Below are 14,816 nucleotides of genomic sequence, written 5' to 3' on the forward strand. Positions count from 1 at the left end.
CCTGACGCTCCAGCTGAGCCCCGAGAGCAGCCAGCTATAGTCTTGCTCTCCCTGCACATTCCTGCCTCCTCTCTGTTTTGCCAGCCCTGTCACCAGGCCAGCAGGGAGGCAGCTCAGGAAGCTAAGCTGGCTGCAACACAACCTTCCAAAAATACGTTTCCAGCTGGCCTCGCTCCACGAAGCAGCTCAGCGTGGAGATGGGTGGGAGTTCGTGCTCACCTGTGGCTGGGGGCAGGCAGGGGAGCACATCGAGGCGCCTCTCGCTTGTACCATGCAGCCTCCTGCCTCCACAGGACCAACCTCCTGGAGGGTGCCTGCGTGTTTCTGAGCAGCCCTGCCGTCCTTATCATCCTGCTGCCCCCGCTGCCTGCCTCTTAGTCCTGCCAAGGTTTGGCTGCTGCTGTTCCCTGTGCCCCCACGGCACCCCCAGTGCGCCCCATCTGTGTTAATGGTAATAATAATTAGCTCCATCCACTAATATTAGTATAAAGTACTGGGATCTTCAGCAGTCTCCAGAATGAATCTATTACAAGAGAAAACAGGCATGTAAGGTTCCCTCATAAAAAATAATAATCATCAAGCCAGCACCTACTTGTACATAGACTATGTCATTGAATGAAGTTCTGCTCATTCAGGGAGGGTTGCAGCTGAGTCTTCATGTGTACTTCTGAAACCCAGTCCTGCTACAAACACCGCAATGAAAATGAGGAGCTACAAGCAGGTGGGAGCTGCCTGCAAAACATATCTTTATGTTGCAGTGAAGAAGAAGGATGTGACCACTGCATGGCAGTGCGTGCTGCACACATTCGGGTGTCGCAGTTGCTGATCACAAAACACGCATCTGCTATCAAGACAAGAATCCATAAAGATCCTTTTTTCTCCTTAAAAATCATCTCCCACTTGAGACAGAAGGTGATGATTTCAGTCTAACGTGATAAATACGATTTATATTCTTGATTTAAAGAATTATGGCTCTTCTGTATAATTGAAGGTACCAGGGCTTTTATAAATGTGTGGCACACAAAGTAGGGAGTTTAACCGTGAAATCCTTCCGCAGAAGTGATTCTCTAAAAGACATCTTCCAAGTGGAAGGAATCTTAAGGAAGGTCTTGTTGAAATAAAATGGGACTTTTTTGGTGAGGGAGTCTTCATTTTAGTGTAAAATGCTGCTCTTCAAAACTGGCACCTTCACTGTACAAATGGACTTTCAAACTACTAACTTGGGACTATAAAATGCCTGAGAAAGAACCTTCAGCAATGTTTTGAGTTCATTCTTAACACAAAGAAGAATTAAATCAGATTTTTTTTCGATTTCCCACCAGCTCAGATCACCTCACTCTTCCACCTGATATAGTTGAAAATAAAGATCTTTTTTTTTCCCCATGACAGCTTTCTAAAATAATTATCTAAGTAGTAGCAAAGCATGAAGTCCACAACTGATGGTGTTGGGGGATTTTAAAGCATGGCTGGGTTTGCAAGAAATACGTACGTTCTTACATTATAATCCAGTATTTTGAGAAGAAAGAGAGAGCAAATAGTTATTCAAGTTAACTTTAAGATGAAACTAGCAATTCACTGGAATTATTTTACAGCATTGATTAAAGGTATATTTTTAGGAATAACGGTGTAACAAAATTCAGTGCAAGATCCTATAGAAGGGCAAGATGATGCTCTTGTTTCCCCACGTCTAAATCAGTCGTCACTCATTCTCTGACAGATGTCATTTGCTTGTAGCCTCGTGTCCCCTCGCTCCACAAGCACCAAGACATGAGCCCAAGCAGGTTGGCCAGGATCCCCTGTGAGCAGCACAGGACAGGAAAAATCTGTCAAATCCTCGTGACACCTCAGGCATTCCTCTTGATTGCTGGTGACAAACTAATTTTTGGATAACCTCTTATATCCTTCAGTGATCATCCAGTATTGTGGTGTGGCCATTTCAGTTTTCAGCTTCCATAAAATCCATAAGTTATAGGACAGGCAGCTGTTCCTTGTTCCTCCTTTTCAGTACAAGCTCAGCTTTTAATCCTTGTGCTGCTGTTTGTACTGGTGCTGAGGCACCAGCACACGGACATGCACGCTCAAATGCTCCCGTTTCCATTCTTGTTGCCTATCGTTCTCATATTACTTTCACAGATCTTTACAGTCTTTGGGAGGTATTTGTGAAAAGTGGACAATTCAGTATGGAGTCTGTGGGCAGGTATGTTAATTCTCTGATAAAAGAAGATGCTGTGTGATGTTAAAATTGGACGGCAGTTGTCTCCAGTGGTGAAATACTCATCCAACACACAAACTAAGAAGCGCACTAAGATAATAAAGATTTTCAGTTTAATGGAAGATTGTTATCCAGTGTACTGGGAGATTACAGTCCAGTTTTTTTGGTAACTTCCACCTCAGATAGGAAGAGAAAGTCTTTTTAGGGCCTGTATCAGTTAGGGTAGTTGGGAGTGTGTTAAATCCCTAACAAAGGAGTACTCAGAACTGATGAAGATGTTGTAACAGGTGAAGAGCTATTTAATCGTGTGTGGATTGACAGAGATTCAGCAGCGAACAGAAGAGAAGGGTTGCTTGGATGCACAAATATGACCACGTTTGGGTTTTAGTTAAATCTGCTGGGGAGATCAGGATTTGAATCACTTGGTAGAGCTCAGCGCATGGTCAGGTAATGATGGTTCAAGAAATCAGCCGTGCTAGATGTACGTGTGCTCATTCTCATTGCAAATGCAAAGAGAAAAAAACAACCTCCTTGCTTTTTGACATAGGTAGTTCAGTGGTAACGAGATTATGGATCTACGATCATGGGTCTCGCTGCTCATCAGCTACTGGTGAAGCCTACGTAGCCCGGCTTTTCTGGAGAATGTCAATAGCTGTTGGTGATCTTCCCCTTGCACACCCTAAGCTGGGGTCAGAGGGGAGGGAGGTGGAGTTAAATGGCTGTTAAGAGTTCTTCCTTAAAGGGGGAAGGAAAAATGTATGAGAAGGACGTGAGGAGGCGAGTGAACTGCACTGAGAAACTCAGCAGTCTTCTTTCAAGTGTGATGAAAGGAATTTTCTGCAGCAGAGGGAGCAGCGATAAATCCAGATGACAAACAATTTTTAAAAGAACCCAGATTTAGTAACACCTTGTAAGGATGGGACTTCAAGTTTTCCAAGAAACAACAACAACAACAGAGCTATACAAGCAAAATGTGTGGGTAACACCAAGTTACTTTCATCCACATGCTAACAAATTTTTGATAACAGAAACCAGTGATTGGATAAGGAAGGACACAAGTCAATACATAGCAAAACAATATATATATATATATATTTATTTATTATTATTTTTTATAAAACAGTGGCATGGTCTTAGTTTTGATAATATGTTACTGTCTCTGCTTTTAGTTTTGGTAAGGCCAACCTTGCAGGCTTTTAAATGTTATTTTAATTAATGTATGAGAAGACTATGGGCAAAACATGTCAAAAACATAAAAGCAAAACTTAACCTTCCCTGAAAGGTTGGAATGAACGCTATTTCAGAGATCAGAATAATGCAAAATATAAATTCAGTGCCACTTAGTTAGCAGATTTGGCACTTTGCTGGCTTTGAAGAATTGGCAGGAGCTGTGGGCCTCAAGTTTTAGAAGGCATTTGTGGTTAAATATTAGAGAGCTGACTCACTATTTCAACAGTTTGAAGCCAGGCATCCTTTTCAAGAATTAAGCTCGAGTCTCCCTTCTTCCTAGGGCCCATTACTTGACTTAATTGTTGCACCCTTTTGCTTTATTTCCCCATCTCCTTGCCTTTCTCCTTGATCCTGGATCCAAAAAGCTTCCCTGTAGCAGCGATGCTTAAAACTTCAGTCCCGTTTCTGCTCTTTTGTTGTTGCTTAAAAATGATACTTTCGCATATGTTGTTTCTCAAAGGACATTTTTTCAAGATATTTGGAGTTTCCAAGACTTAAACAATTTAGCGCAGCTTGCTTGTTTAACCTAATGCAGTGGTTTGGAGTTTGATGTTTTGGTTGTTTCTTTTAAAAGGGATGTAGTTATTTTGGCAGACATTCACAGAAAACAGCGTGGTGGTGTGGATCTGAAGAAACTGTTTTGTTAAGAAAGTTAAAAAAATACATTTGCATGTGTGTAAGTTGTTTTAAAAATGATACTGAGTAAAATTTAAGTCTTGTTTCTCTGGAGGTTAAGAACAAGGGGATAATTTTTTGGAGAAAATAAGATGACAAGGAACATTGGCTCATCTCAGAAGGATTAACGGGGATGGTGGCATAAATGGCTCGGGTATTTGTTTTCAAGGTACCTTTCCATTAATAGTCCTGGAGTGGTTTTTTTTTTTTTTTTGAAATATGCTAACCTGAAGATTTTAAACAACATTTAATGTTGTTTTTATCCGTGTACCTGTAGAATAGAGCAGTTGTATTGATGTAGTGCCTAGATGAAATGCGGGATTGTCTTTGATATCGCCCAAAGATGGGGTGGAAGGTGCCTTCAGGGGAACGTGGCTCTCCAAGCGCCGTGCTAGAAGTAAGTGGAGGGAGATGTAGGATCAGTGTCATGAAGGGACACTGAAATGTCCCTTTCTTAGCAGGACGCCGCTACCTGCTGCAGGTCTCTCTGCTCTTCTGACCCAGCCCTTCGGGTTGCTTTTCCATCTTCGTTTTGACATAGTGACGGTGGTGAACATAAGGGCTCCTCTGTTGGAAAGAGCACGTATTTTTAAGGGATTACTGAGAAATGGTGTTCCAAGAAATGTTTAACTGACTTACCTGAAGTTGAGCGTTTTGCTGAAACTATCGCTTTTAAGAAGAACCGTAGAGTTTATTTTGTTCTAATACCAACATGCAATTTCAAAATTTTACGTAACAGCTCTTCAGGATAGTTGGCAGGTCATTGTCAAGGCAGACTGTTTGGGAACATTTTTTTTTTTTTTAAATTGCTTTTCTTGTATATTTTTTCTTGTTTCTTTTTATTTCAAATGGGTTTGGGTCATTGTTTTACAATAATTCGTTTGAATCCAGATACACCGAAAACCTCCCCCAAACCTATGCAGCAAAACAGAAACATCACTTGAGATGTGAAGGTCTGAAACCCACCTGTGCAAATCTGGGAAGGGAAGGGAAGGGAAAGGAAGGGAAAGGAAGGGAAGGGGTCGGGTCTCTTCTGATGGAGCTGCCTGGAGAGGGATGCTGCTGCCAGGAGGACTCGGAGGGCAGCACACAAAAGCTGTGAGCTGGTGTGCCGAAGCTTGCGTGTGGTTGCGATAATTTTGTTTTCACAGGAGCCAGGAGGCAGTCCTGGCAGTTTAGCTTGGGTTTTGCCAATTTATTTTTTTTTTTATCTTGGAAAGGGCTAGTGAGAAAAAAGGAGCGTACGTTTAATACTGGATTTTAATGATAAGCCTGACAGCATGCTCATTTAATAAAAATGTTGGGATAAAGCTCCACCTGTTAGCATAAATAAAGTTGTAAATTAGATTCAGCAACTTCACCTCTGCCGTTCGTTGTCTGTTTTCCGTAATTGCAGCCAGTGGCACCAAACTATTTCTCATCATGTGTAGTTTCTTCTTGGATCTCCTTTTATTGTAGTTTTTAGCTCTGTGATGGTCTGCTAGCACTGCTGCTTTTTTCTTCCTGCCCCTACTTCTGTTAGGGAGCACTGCTGCCTTTCAGCCTTATGGCACTGACATGGCTTCAGTCTTAATTTTCTTAACCATCACTGCCAAGTGGAAGAAGGGCGAGGATTGTGTCTGACCTTAACACCAGCTCTCCAAAATATGTTCACAGCGTGGGGCTGAGGCGTTGGTACGTCAGGCCAGGATCTGAAAGAGGAGTTGATGCGAAGGACAGCAGCGTGTGTGGGGAGGCGAGGAGGCAAGGAAGGTTTCCTTCAGTCCTGCTGAGCACACGTATCCCTTCGAAGCGCTGTGTTTCCATGGGAGAATATTCCAGCTCTGGCACCTCTTACATCTGCTCTGTCTTCAGGCATTAAAGCGAATTAGTCAGTCTTTGCTGATGTACAGAAATCTTCTATTTTTTCCCCAAATAATTACAAAGGGAATAGGACCATGGGGGGAACAAGCCTCTTGGAGCTGCCCACAGCCAGTAATTACTAGTTCAGGGCGAACGCTTGATTTTGATGCTGCATCTCTTCTGTGCATGTGAGGTCTGGTACGTGGGAGTCCCATGTTCCAGAAACCAAAGTTTTGTTTTCCAATTGAAAGCACTTGGCTTCGTGGTAGCCAATATAGGCTAGCCAAAACAAACAGAAGGTCATAGTATGGGCTATTTTAAGTCTTAAGTAGGATACCAGGCTTCTGAAATCATATAGAATTTGCCACCGTGGATTACATCACGACTCTGAAGACTTGGGGCTCGCCACATCAGATAAATCAGTTACCCATGTAATCTGTCGTGCTGCCTGGCTGGGAGATGGGCAGCGTTCAGCTGTCAGCAGAACTGCAGCGGACCGATGGCGGTGCCACTTCAGCCACCAAGGAGTAAAATGGTGATAAAACAATTGTTGTCTTACTCAGCAGCAGGTTGCCTGCATGGTAAGTTGGTTTTCTCTTTGTTAGTCTGCCTGCTGTCTCCAGCGCTGTCCCCTTTGATGAAAAATTTGCTTTGTGCAGGAAAATAAAAACAGTTCTGCTGCAGCAATGTCTTAGCGAGCACAAGATGTGCTGTGTTACTTAGAAATTATCTGTGTGTACCCTGAAAAGCTTGGGTTTGTACTTTCAGCTTGTGCTTAATCACCAGGGTGACAGTATCCTGGTGGAACTGGTCGATGCTTTAGGATAACCATCAGCATCAACATGGCTCAGAAACTCTGAGCTGGGCAAATTGCCTATCATAATGTGTCTGTAGGGACTTGGCTGTGTTTTCCTCAGATATTTGCAGTTGTGAGAGCAGAAAAGAAGAGAAAGATGCGCTGGAATGAGCTCTGGGGAGGGGCAGGTTGCTTGCTGCATGGCTCATCCCAGAGCAAGCAGAAGAACAGAAGTTGGGTGGTGGTGCTGGCTTTCCAAGGAGCTGAGCATGTAAGCTTCAGGTTCTGTCAGAAAATGTTTGGGCAAGTAAAGGTAGTGCTACTTCTGCCATTATTTGGGGGTGTTTTAAATAGGATTTAATCCACAGCTTGTGCGTTATCTCTTGAAGCATGCTTTTCCTCCTTGACATAACCCAGTCCTCGGTATTCTTCACAAAGGAGCTCGGGAAAGAGGCTGCTTCAAATTTCGTTCTGTGCTCGCTGCTTGTGTGTTTGCATGGCAAAAATTCACTGTTCACAGGCTAAATGCCAGATGTAATTAAACACCAAGCAATATTGGACGTGGTATGCAAGGGTGGAAACTGCAAAGCACAAAGGATGTCAAATCTGAAATTAAATGAATTCATATTTAGGATCACTCTGTAAAAAGATTTGAAAGGAAAAATAAGACAGGAAACATGAGGGATGGGGAGAAAGATGGAAAATGACTTGCAGAGAGCGGTCTGTGTCCTTAAATGTTTGACACTGATTTTGTTTCCATATACTCGAGGTCATGGAAAAGATTAAAAATCTAACTTTTTTCAACATAAATCAGCGTTAAGGCGGTGTGGTTCCTGCGTGAAGCCAGTCACCAAACTGTACCAGAGTGGGGTTGCTTGTCTGGAATGTCCCCAGCTCCTAGGGAAAGAGCTCAGCCTCAGGTGGAGACACTGATTTAACAGCATTCAGGTCAGCAACCTAAAATAAAGGGTGAATCTGGTGGGGTGTTTAAAAACAAGTAATAAAAGTATTTTCTCCATCCTCCCTAGGCTTTTCTTTGCACTATCTGCAGTACAGAATTTCCTTTTTTATTTCTTTTTCTCCCACTTGAGTTAGATACTTTTAAAATTAAAAATTAAAAAGTCTAGAACAGGGAAATGCTAGAAATGTAATGGGTCTGTTCTGCAGTGCGGTTGTAAGTGTTAGGTATCTTAATAGCTGGAGAAGTACAATGGTCAATTTTTAAGGAGTTTTATGAGAGGTGACAATATTGACATGCTTGGAGGAAGGGAGAAGGGGGAGTTTTCCTTAATCCTGAGCAATTTGCACGTATTTTTGCATAGGTACAAATAATTTGTTGCCGTCAGTTCTGTCAGTTCCTGAACTTGAAGGCAGCAGCAGAAAGAGCCCCTCTGGGCTTGGGCCAGCTCTCTGTGGAGAGCAAATTGTACCTGTAAGCTGCAAATTCACCAGGCTTTGTTTCTGTCTTCGTGGAGACTTGATGGGTTTTCAGAAAGAAAAGCGTTCAGTTGAATCCCACTTGCTGCTTTAGTTTCAGGCTGCTTCCTCCTACCTGGGGGAAAGCAAAGAGGGGTGAGAGGAGGACCTTCAGCTCTTCGCTACCACTTGTTCTGCTTTACACAGGTTATTTTCTCAGCAAGGTTTCTGTGAAGGGCACGGTTTTGGGAGGTCTTCAGGCAAACTTCTGTATTTCTGTTGTGTTGTCTGGTGCCAGTCATTCTTGCAAGGAGAGCGCTTTGTGATGAAAAATGCCTGGCACTGATCACCCTAGGACAGAAAGTCAGGCGTAAGTTAAAAAAAAATCCCTTTCTTATCTTCTACGTGGCAAATGTAAGTCAAAGCATGGGAGAATTTGAGTTAGAAATAGCTTGTGGGGTCTGTTCTTTTGGGATTCTTAAGAACTTCAAGAGGAAACACTAGCCACATTTCTAAACTTTTTTGCTCCCATAAACACTGGTTTCAGCAGAATACTTACTTCTAAGTTACCGTGTTCTTTTCTTAAGATGTGTCTGATAACCCTAGATAACCTCAACTTTTAAAAACCAAAAAGAACCCCAAATGGCAGGAGGTTCATCTCCTGTTTGGTCACTGTTACGATTATTTGGCAGGTAACTTTAAATAGAGAAAAGCTTGTGAACAAAATGCTGCAGCTAAAAGAAAAAGAAAAAGAAAACTGAATTTGAAGATGTCTGAGATTTTTTATAATAAATGTTTGTCATTCAACTGTCCCCCAAAAATAACTTGAATTTATTTCCCAGAAGTCAGCTATGAAATTGAAACCTTCCTCAGCTTGGTGCAGAAGACAGCCCGTACGTTTCATGTTCCCTCTGCTCCCCTCCCACTGTTGAGCCTTTCAAAAAACTTCAGGGTTTATGCTGAGGCTGTCAAGTACAACTAATATCCTATTTTTTTTTTCTTTTTGTTTACTCGATTGATCTGAGCATTAATTACAGAGTTAAGAAAGAAGCAGGTGTTGAAAACCATTCATATAAATTGTATTTTTAAGAGCATGGTAATGAAACTTCAGATTGAATGTAGCCTTTCTGTTTGTTCTTGACAGCAAACAGCTGTGAGAAGCCTGGGGTTCCGCAGCTCTGAAGCGTTCGAGTGTCATGATGCTGGTGCAGCTGGAAAAAATCTTAGACTTAATTTCTGAGCTGTCGGAATTGTCATGATTTTAGCGGTGGTGTTGGCCAACTTGTTTCAAGTGGAGTTAAACCATGGCTAACACTTGACAATGGTTGCGGGACACATTTGGGGAAATGTTTTAGGAATCAGCAGAGTTTGGGCTATGAGGGTTTCATCCCTGCATTGTTACTGAAGAAAAAACACATGTGAAGCCAGGCATGGCAGCATGTGCTGTTTCATGTTTTAAAAATAATTAAGGATTTGAAAAATATTATTCTACTTAGCATGCTAAAGAGAATTTGTGACAGAAATTAACAAAAAAGGTGAAGTGCCCCTGGTGGTGATCTATCCGTCTCTGAATGAGTTTGCAGTTCCCATATGCCTGCTAAACTTGCAGTACTTCTGTTTGCTTTTGTCATAACACCAACACTGATGTTAAATGTAGAGAATTTGATAATATATATTTTGTTTTTACCTTTTTAAGCAAGCATTTGAAATCCGAGTAAGAAATACATGTAGAAGCACGGGGGTGTTCTGTGTTGTAGTTGCTGGGATTAAAAATAAATAAATAAATAAATAATGTATATGCTAAATGAGAAACAGTCTTTGAAAACTATGGATACTGATGCTTTAAGATTTAAAAAGTAGGCACCGGCTTCCCAACTGGGTGATGGGGAACGCAATGGGGCTGAGAGCAAGATGCAGAGGGCCTGGCAGCGTGGCAGCTCGGGGCTTTGGGAGGCCGCTTGGAAGACAACACACCCAAGAGATGGGTTTCCAGCCGTCGCTTCTCCTTGCCTCTTCTGAAGTGTGCTGTGCTTCGGGGTTTTTACTCTCCTGACTTTAGTGGGGCTCCCAGTCCGCCTGAGCACGAGGAGGGAGGTTGCTGCTCATCCACGGGGCTTTCGGGTCACAAGGGGAACGCACACGTTGTTCAGACCATTCCCGGCCCAGGACAGGCTGCTGAAACGCCAATGTTATTCAGATTTTCAGGGTTTCTGACTGTCTGCATAGTCTATGAAGGAAATTAATCCAACTAACGTTACTAATCCAACAAATAAGTCTTACTGGATTTATGGCAGTTCCTAATTTTCCCTCCTGTTCACAAGATGTAAATAAGCGCAGGTCTTGCTTTGTCTTTCCTGCCATCTTTGCCTCATGATGCGCTGATGGATGTGCTGGGAAGAAGCCCAAAATCCTCTCCTGCCCCTTCTCCGTCCTTGCATGACTGCACCCCGTGGCCGCTGATGCTTCATGAAGGGGAAATTACAGCTCCCAAGCCTGACATTGTAGACATAACTGAGAAGATTAACTTTTACAGTTGTGACTGAAAATGCCTACTTCTCCTCGCGTGTGGAAGTTTGCGTAAATATTTTGCAATCTGGGAAGATTTAAGAAAATCCCAAATTGAGTAAATAACTCTTAAGCAAAACCCAGCTCGTAATTGAAAACAACTTGCTGGAGAGTTCTGGTATTGCTTTACATTTAAAAGAAGGTAGGTGCTATAAGTCTGTGTGCTTTCATTTACCCATTAAAAGCTGCATTTGGGCCATTTAAGAATTCCTGTGTAACCAAAGCAGGGTAGGCTACCGTACGTAGTCAAACCATGGGAAGGCTTTCAAACTCTGCTAGTAAAATACCAGCGTAAATATCACCGCAGACACCTGCATTACTGTGATTTGCATGTGATTTTTTGTTTTCTATATAATTCTTACGACTACCTGCAAGATTTGACAGATAACACAGTCCACCAGAGATAGTGGGTAATTTTTTTTTGTTTGCTTTCTCTGTTTTCTCTCCCTTCCTTGAAAGTTCGAGCAGGTTAATTTGTTAAACTAAGTAAAGTATTAGTGAAAGGGCTGGGTTTTCTGAGCACTGGCAGAGGTCATCCCCTTGTCATCCTGTCCCCAGCTGGCTCAGGTACCGGCTGATCTCTCTGCTGAGCTGGTTTGATGTGCTAAAGTCAACAAAAATCTGACCTCACCTACAAATCTGTGTGTACTCGAACAGATTGGGTAGGGCCATCACAGACACAGAGCTGTGTGTGTTGCACGGGGATTGATCTTGAATACACAATTGCATACAGTTTTGGCTAAGACCAAGAAGGCTTGTGGCTAAAGGGCAAGTAAATTATATGAAGGGTACGTGACTGGCTGCAAGTTCCTGATCCTAAATACCAGTTGGACACAGGAGAGAACCCATGTGGTGTAGATGCAAATCTCTGTGTCCGTAGAGCACTCCAGAAAGGTCCTTCTGTGCCTTTGTGGAATCTACGCCTTAGTTTCAATTTAAATACAAGTAGTAGACTATTTCTTTTTTAATATTGTGTGACCGATGTACTTAAAAATTTATGCTCAGTCCTTGTCATCCTTTTTCTGCCAGCTAGGAAGAGCTTTTTCGTGTCAGGCTGAAGTAATCAGTCTAGTATCCTGCTTCTTACAGTAGTCAGTAGGAAATATATAGGGAAGGGAATAACAATAACCAGTGTTTTATGGTCATTCCTTAATGCCCTTCCCAGAAACTGCAGCTCACAGACTCTTTGAGCCCAATGGGACATCCTTGAGTTTAAAAGCTCGTTACGGAGGTATTTATTGATTTTTCTTCCTTGCATCTGTCCAATTACTTTCTGAACCTGTACAATTTTGGAACTCATTCCCATAAGTTACCGTGTTACTGTGATGCCAGGACCAGGGGTGAGCTTGGGACTACGTTACGTTTGATGCTGTGCAAAAAAGAAAGGTGCTTTAGCTTCTGAAAATGCTTTTCATTGAACTGTGAGGCAGAGGTTGCAGTGGTTTGCACAGACACCCTGAAAGGCTGGTAAGAAAGTGGCTAAATAACATGATTTTGTGAGAATTTAGCCCTTCTCGTTGGCTGAAGAAGCAGTGTCAAAGAAAACGTGAAGAGTTTTTCAGCAGTTTTCCAAACAGAGGATGGTGGCTGCCAGCTGCCAGCAGCCATGGAGCTTTCAGGGGTAAATGCGAGAGGGCAGCAGCTGGTATGAGGGTAACCCAGGCAAAAAGTAAAAGTGAAAGCAAGCAATTTGTGGTGAATGCCGTGGAGCAAGAGCCATGAGGGGTGCAAAGAAAGGGCGATGTGTTATAGGTGGCATATGTGTGTGGTCAGTAGGATGAGCGAGAGGGACTTGAGCGGAGTAAATTGTGAGTCTGTTTGTTTGTTTCGGCATGTGCTGAGGGTAACGGGAGATGTCATTGCCAGGTAGGCCATGGAAATGCTCGGGGAGCTCGAAGAGATGAGGCTGGGTCTAAAGTTCCCTGTAAGAGGCAGCCTAACCGTGGAGACCTCACTTGACGTAATGACGCCAAAATAAAAGGGCCTCGTGTATTTCTGATCGTTTACTAACTGGTGTCTAGAAAACAAGAAAAAACAAAACATTTTTTATGTACTTTTCTAGTTCTAGGTCAAATGATTAGTTCTGTGACAAGACAGCATGACACTTTGAAGTATGACAGAACCCCTGATGCCGCAACAGAGGCTGGGAATATTAATGGCCAAATCTAGGTGAGTGATGTGAACGTTGTCGGCTCCCTGCTTGTTTCGTTTCTTCCTCATTGCCTTAGTTCCCATCTCAGCTTTGAAGCAGCATGATGGTTCTCGGTATTCCAAAATATTAATATTAAAATATTGGATATGAAATAACAAGTGTCTACAATTAATGTTGATTACATCCCTTTTCTTTGTCTTTCTTGAGACATAGTAGCTATATTTCAGACTTCTTCATCTACTACATCTTTTTATTTGCAACTCTATATACTTCTCCCAAACTACTTTGCAGTTAATTTTTTTATTGTCTATTCAGTTTACTATTGATTTACCTTTATGGTGAGTGCAAAGGATGTCACGTTACTGTCACAGTGTGCTGCTATTTAGTTCTATTTCTGCTTTCTCATAAGGTTTTGAGGAAATTGAAGACTGGGCTTTATTAAGTGTGAGCATCTGTATTTGAAGGCTAGTAAATGCTTCTGTTTGGCAATTTAGTGCTGTAGAGACCAGAGCTTGAAAACCTTTGCTGCAAATTTGTATTGCATTTGTTGTTAATCTGCACTGCAGCTGTTTCACACGTTGCTCCTTTTAGCACTGTAATCTCAGAATAAATTGGGCATCGTCAATCGAGTGACAAGACCAACATCTGAACATCTACATAGTGAGGCAAAGTGGGGTGCCAGGGTAGGAAACTAGTTACAGAAGATGTTCTGTATCTTCCTTTCTGAACAGAACGGGCAGAAGGCTTCAGCAAAGAAACGAGTAGTTAGTCTAATAACAAGATACCTGTATGGAGACTGTTGGAAGCAGTCTGTAATTGAGAGGTTGATCGGACTGATTAAGAAAATTGAAGGCTTCTCTTCACTGTGCAAGAACAACCAACCAGTTGTGTGTAGCACAGCTTCTTTCTGTTGTAGTAGAAGCAAACAACAACCTAGTTCGCTGTTGGGTTGGGAAAAAAGCTCTGTCAAATTAATGCGCGTTTTTACACTATGGCCAGGAATGACATCAGAGAATCCATTGAGTTTTGACAACGTCGGGCTGTCTGCCTCTTTGTTACTGGATTAATCTAAGCCACATTGTCAGCCTTTCTGCTAAGTTCTTCATTTCACCTCTGCAGGGCTTTGGTGGCCACTGACAGACGTCTGCAGTCTCTAGGGTAGCAATATCGCTTTTGCGTGGCCTGTCTGGTCCAGCATAGTTAGCTGAACTTCACGGTATGCCTTGCACCTTATTTTTCAGCAGGATAAAGTGCTAAGTGGATACTGCTGTTGCACACTAACACAAATGCCTGGCTAGAAAGTGAGTCCAAGTTTTCCTAAGGTGCAATCTGATTTTCCCATTCTGTCAGAAGAAGTTCTGCCCTGCTTCTTCTTGACTCTAAATGCCATACCTGTTGTTGCTTACTAGCTCTCTTCCAAGATTTTGACCCACTTTTCATTTGTGTAGTGGAAATTGTAGTTCTTATCCAATATACAGCTTGTGTAAATGGGTAAGTTTCCTTTTATCTGACCTTCTTAAGAGTTTAAGATTGATCTGTAGTGAGGTGGTAGGAGAAGAAAGTTGTGAGGCTTGGTTCTGTAACACTTTTATCCTGTTGCTCTGTGAAAGCTTTACCATACATACAATTTTTTTTTTCAGTTAGAATACCAAGAATATAAAATATTATTTTTCTTAATTTAGCCATGGAGTTAGTTGAGTTATTATGTTGTTTTTAACAAGTAAGTAAGCTGCATAACATAATCTAATCCAAAGGTAACATAATAGGAATTTAAAAAGTTAGTGTTAAAATATTTGTGTTGATCATGGAGCTTTGTTTCCCTTGCCTTTCGTTAGTTGTATGTGCTTTGCTACATGGGAAGTGCTTCAAACTGTGAGCACAGAAGCTGAGCAGAGGGCTGCCTCCAGGCCCCGCGTGCCTCCACCCCC

At 42.2% G+C, this 14,816-nt stretch overlaps 1 protein-coding gene across 2 annotated transcripts in view; it reads left to right on the forward strand.

Annotated features, from left to right (window-relative positions):
* Positions 1–14,816, forward strand: part of FRS2 (fibroblast growth factor receptor substrate 2) — a 51,410-nt gene that overhangs the window by 19,805 nt on the left and 16,789 nt on the right. For both annotated transcript variants that reach the window (XM_027455877.3, XM_027455881.3), the window contains one exon: positions 12,799–12,905. The gene's annotated coding sequence lies outside the window, so the exon portion shown is untranslated. The remainder of the gene's footprint in view (positions 1–12,798; positions 12,906–14,816) is intronic.

This window comes from Anas platyrhynchos, chromosome 1, assembly GCF_047663525.1.
Source record: "Anas platyrhynchos isolate ZD024472 breed Pekin duck chromosome 1, IASCAAS_PekinDuck_T2T, whole genome shotgun sequence".
NCBI classification, from domain to species: Eukaryota; Metazoa; Chordata; class Aves; order Anseriformes; family Anatidae; genus Anas; species Anas platyrhynchos.